The sequence below is a fragment of the Hevea brasiliensis genome, chromosome 8 (assembly GCF_030052815.1).
Source record: "Hevea brasiliensis isolate MT/VB/25A 57/8 chromosome 8, ASM3005281v1, whole genome shotgun sequence".
Lineage (NCBI taxonomy): Eukaryota > Viridiplantae > Streptophyta > Magnoliopsida > Malpighiales > Euphorbiaceae > Hevea > Hevea brasiliensis.
In genome coordinates, this window is record NC_079500.1 from 64,189,060 (window position 1) to 64,194,837 (window position 5,778).

Sequence of the window (5,778 nt, forward strand, 5' to 3'; positions counted from 1 at the left end):
AAGCTGCATAAATCTTCTTCAACATCCAAGTGCCGTCCAAGTTACCAAGTCCCAACCAACTGCATAAATCACCATATAAACATGAAATAATTCACTAGGTTACTATATCACCATGATCAATATTATTTCTCATCAATTATATGCACAAATATCTCATCAAAAACGTGACTCATGGCTGTCCAAAATGAAAACAACAATAACTCTTCAAACTCAAAATTTTCTTTCACCAAACCAACACCCATAACATGCACACAAAACTTAACAAAGGAATTCTCAAAAAATGTAAACTTACCTTTGATTGTAACTTGCTAAACCTTCACCAAACTTCTCAAAATTGGTATCAATATCTTCCTTGTGATGTGTAGACAAAGTTTAATGAAGAAACCTAAGAGGTTGGAGTTGAAAATGGAGAGTTAAGAAAGCTTGCATGAAAAATGGCTATGGAGTTTCCTCTCACCTTCATTCACGGCAATGTTGAATTCATGTGGAGAAGATGGAGTTTCAGCTGCATATTAAGTGTACACATATCCCACTATGTGTTTAATTAATTCCCTTAGTGGTCCACTAAAAAATTAAATCATATTATAAGTTAAACTTTCACTTAATCCCACATTAACCCATGATTTTAGCTATTTACTTTAGGTACCACCAAATTAATTTTTCATTTCATTTTCTAAGTGTAATATTATTTATTTTTAATGGACATTTAGGTCAAAAGACACTTCGGGATGTCAAATGACCATAATGCCCCTGTTCAGGTGGCATTCGATTTTTCAGTATTCTGGGTTTTGTCTGTTTTTCGATTTCTCACTTTTCTTTGTACTAATTATTTAATTTTTCTTTGATATTTCTAATGATATTTATTCTTCAACAAGGGTCTATTTATGTCCCAAAAATGTTTTCCAGGGTTCCCCGCAGTCCAGGGCTAGTCAACGGTCCACGCCGTGACTTCCGTCTGATCACCCATCGCTAGGTTTCCCGGATCACTTATTCAGTTACATTTCTTTGCTATGATTTTTTCCTTTGTTTTTCTTGTATTTTCTTTTCTTGTATTTCATTATTTATGTCTCCTCTCTCATATCAAGGTGTGGTTCTAGGCATCCTAGCTGTCCGGACAGCACTGGTCACCGGAACAGCAGAACGCACTACCGAACTTAGGGGTGTTACAAATCCCTTGAACCGAATTAAAAACTTAGCCACTCATGTTCATGGCTTACAAAAAAAAAAAAAATAAAGAAAGATAAAGAAGAAATCTAAAAATAAAGAATAGAGAATGAAGGTGTTCTATGGAGAACGAAGGTCTGAATTAGGATGCTCTTAGCTGCTGCCCAAAGACGTATTTATATTAAAAAAAAAAATCCCAAAGATACGAACCAAACCAAACTAGGAAAGGTTTTGAAATTCAAGATGCAGATTTTCAGCCTACATACACGTTTCTAGAATCAATGCAGATTTTCAGTAACTTTCTTTCCGAATCTTCCTCTACCCTTTTCAGGAAAGTTGTAGCCCTATTTCTTAGCTTTCCAAAGGGTACTCATGGACCCAAATCCGAGATCTACAGCCCAAGTTATGGTCCAAAAATCGGGACTGGTTCAGTCAGACAGTCCAACCTATTGTAACGAATTCATTGCCATTTTTGACAATTAAAATGGCCTTATCTTGCGTCCAGCCCTTCAAAGAAGTTGTAGAGGTGGCTTTTAAGGTTCAATTGGGCTTGGCCTTGCTTCATTTGGACATCTGAAACTCCAGATATACAATAAATACTGAAACTAGTTGTGACCCATCGAGTCTGGGCTTTTGCAATAGATCCATAGCTCATTTTGTCAACCTTGGAGACTGATTTGGGCTTTGGTCCCTCTTTATCATTTGAAGTGCTCTATCTTAGCTTTTCAATGGATTAAACAGCAATCAATTTGGAGACCGACAACTTTAGAAACACTTGAAAAATATAGCAAAGGTCAAACACTAAAAATTTCTCCATTTAACACAATTATTCCACAACTATCTAAAAATATGTTTAAATGATAAATATATTTTAACCAACCGAATTAAACATAAAAACACACTAAAAACACTAAATGTGATGGGAGTAAAATTAATAAATTATGTACTTATCAAATTCCCCCACACTTATTCCATGCTTGTACTCATGCATGACTTAAACTCTCAATCAACTCCACTTAGAATTTCCTTAACTTCACCCTATCACAATATTTTCTTACAAAAGATTAAAAGTTTGAAAGAAGAAGAAAGTAAGGTAATAAACATCATAATAAATTCCATCAACACCATGCCAATATATCAATAATTTTCCAACACAAAACAAAAGGCTTGAAATCAATTAGACTCACACAATTAAAGTTCCATAAAATTTTAAGTCAATACACACCAAAACACAAGGTTAATTTATCAAGGTATAACAATTATAGCTCTTTGCAAATCTTAGGGGAGATAGAAATGCCTTTATATATATATATATATATATATATATATATATATATATATATATATATATATATATATATAATTGGTACTTCTCTCTTGTCACAGTTACTTTTTTTTTTTTATTTCAACCGTCACCTTCAGAAAAGTACCTTGCTCATAACCTAGCTAGCTTTTGGCCTGAGAATCAACATGGGGTTTATGAAGACCCCTGGTTAGTTTGCTTAACTAAAATAGCGGAGCAATTTGTAAGTTCAACATTTTATTTCCCCAATTTATGCATCTACATATTATAAAGTGACCTGATAGATTAAACAAAGTTCTGAAATATGCACGACACTAGTTTAAAGCTCACATAACTAATCATTTCACCATTAAATCAAGCCTAAATGATTTATGCAGAAAAAAATTGCTCTATGGTATGGAGAAGAAGGAAAATCCATCATTAAAGTTACTATTACCTTACCTAAAATCTCAAAAATTCAATCTAAAATAGAAAAATAATTTCAAGGACAAAGCACTTCTCTCCGAGAGTTAATGTAGAATCATGAATCAAGCTTATGAGAAAAAATTTTATTTTACTATATTTTATTTTTTAATTATTTTTTTTCTTAATAATTAAAAAGATTGCAGCAACAAATTTCTCCTCCCCCACACTTAAAACTTACATTATCCCCAATGTAAAGCCCAAATGCAAAAGAAAAGAAAAAAAATGCTAGAAAAAAAAAATAAAATAAGGGAAAGAAAACAAATCTGATTGTGGCTAACAAGCCACCCATGGGTTGCCTCACAAGAATTGCTTTTATTTATCGTCGTTAGCTCGACATGACAAAGCTCCTTAATCCACTGAATTCTCCTGAAATCCCTCATAAAATGGCTTGAGTTCATGACTGTTGACCTTGAACACTTTGTTAGTTCCTAAACTTTGAATTTTAACTGCACCATAAGGAAACACATTAGTAACAACAAAGGGTCCAATCCAACGAGAACGCAACTTACCAGGCATCAGCTTCAATCTAGAATTATACAATAAAACTTTTTGTCTAATCACAAACTGCTTCCTTATTTTGTCATGGAATGCCTTTATCTTTTCTTTATAGATACTAGAATTCTCATAAGCCTTAAGGCGAATTTCCTCTAATTCATGCAAATGTAATTTTCTTTCTAACTCATCCTCAAAAACATCCTGCACAAATGCATCAACAACATTAATAGAAAGACAGAATGATCATCAGCAAGATACTTCATGGCATCGAAGATATTAAATTTGACAATCTCTCCATCAAACTCCATAGTTAAGGTACCCTCAACCACATCAATTTTTGTCTTGGAAGTTTTTAGGAAAGGTCTTCCAAACAAAATCAAAGCTGACTTTGATGAAAGAGCACTATCATCCATATCCAGAATGTAAAAATCTACAGAAAAAATCAATCCTCCAACCTGCACCAACACATCCTCAACTACTCCCAATGGATAAGCATTAGAACGATCAGCTAACTGAATAATGACACTGGTTTCTTTCAAAGGACCCAATTTTAAAGTTTGAAAAACTAAATTTGACATAACATTAATAGATGCTCCTAAATCTGCCATTGCACTTTCAAATCTAGAATCACCTATTTTGCAGGGAATAGAAAACGAACCTAGATCCTTACACTTAGAGGGTATTTTTCGCTGAATTAATGCCGACACATTTTCCCCCACACTGATCTTCTCATTATTTCTCAACTTGCTCCTTGTAGTGCATAATTCCTTAAGGAATTTAGCATACTTGGGAACTTGTTTGATCGCATCAAGTAAAGGTATATTCACCTCCACCTTCCTGAAAGTCTCCAAAATTTCTTTCTCTTGTTCTTCTTTCTTATTTTTAGCCAACCTGCATGGGAATGGAGGAAGAATAGAATTATTAACCTTATTCAGTTTAGGTTCAGTATTTACCTCAACTTCAGGAACTTCAGACTCTTTTGTTCCTTGCTTCTTCTTTTTTACTAGCTCATGTGGAGTCTGATTATCAACTTCTTTCCCACTTCGCAACAGTATTGCACTTGCATTTTCTCTAGAATTCATGACTATTTGTGATGGAAGCTTTCTAGAACCTTGAGCTTCCAGTTTACTCACAGATGAAGCTAATTGACCAATCTGCCTCTCTAAGTTTTGAATGTTATTTCTAGTCTCCTATTGAAACTGTTGGGTATTGTTAGCCAAAGCCTTAACAATTTCATCAAGTGACATACCTTGATTTGAGGGGCGCGGAGGTGGTTGATTCACTTGTCTCTGCTGCTGATATCAGTTTTGTATCGGTTGATTCCCATAACTCAAATTAGGATGATCTTGCTTTCCTGGATTATAAGTATTGGAAAAGGGATCATACCTGTGTTGTGGCTATCCATAATTTTCTACTGCATTAACATGTTGCATTGATTCATCCTCTTGTAATGCAAGACACATGTCAGTAGCATGACTCGAACAGAACAAATCCCACATACTTTAACAGTTTGCATTTTCCCTACAGCCAATTGCCTCACCAAAGAAGTTAAATCAGAAATTTGTTTCTCAATGTTAGATATACTTACCTCATTAACCTTCTTAGGCGTGTGATCCATTCTCATTCCAAACTGCTGAGAGTTTGCTGCCATGTTAGCAATCAGCCTCCTTGCTCCATCTGGTGTCTTGTCAACCAAAGCTCCTCCACTGGCAGCATCTATCATACTATAGTCCATTGGTAGAAGTCCCTCATAGAAATACTGAATCAAAAGCTGCTCACTTATTTAATGATGGGGACAGCTTGCACACAACTTCTTAAATCTCTCCCAATACTCATACAAGCTCTCTCCATTGTACTGCCGGATGCCACAAATTTATTTTCTTATGTTGGTAGTACAGGAAGCAGGAAAATACTTCTCCAGAAATATCTGCTTCATCCCATTCCATGAGTTGCCTTTTGACCTAAATGTCCATTAAAAATAAATGATATTACACTTGGAAAATGTCATGAAAAATTAAAATGGTGGTACATAATCTAAATAGTAAAAGATAGGAGGAAAATGTGAGAAATTGGAAACTTTGGATTAATTAATACTTTAACCATACTTAGTGCTCCACTAAGTGAAGTTAATGGACATATAATATAGTATATTGGGACAGAAAATCTGTAACACCCCTATATTCGGTAGTGCGTTCTACTGTTTCGGTGACCAGTGTCTGTCCGGACAGCTAGAATGCCTAGAACTACATTTAAATATTGGTGAGGAGACATAAAATAATGAAATACAAGAAAATAAAATACAAGAAAAATAAAGGAAAAATGATAGCAATGAAATGTAACCAAGTTAAACG

General features: G+C 34.4%; 1 non-coding gene across 1 annotated transcript; it reads left to right on the forward strand.

Moving 5' to 3' along the window:
* Window positions 1-5,208: 5,208 nt before the first annotated feature.
* LOC131182570 (small nucleolar RNA R71) lies at window positions 5,209-5,315 on the forward strand. The gene has a single exon (XR_009150834.1). It is a non-coding gene; the product is annotated as a small nucleolar RNA R71 (small nucleolar RNA).
* The last annotated feature ends 463 nt before the right edge of the window (window positions 5,316-5,778 follow it).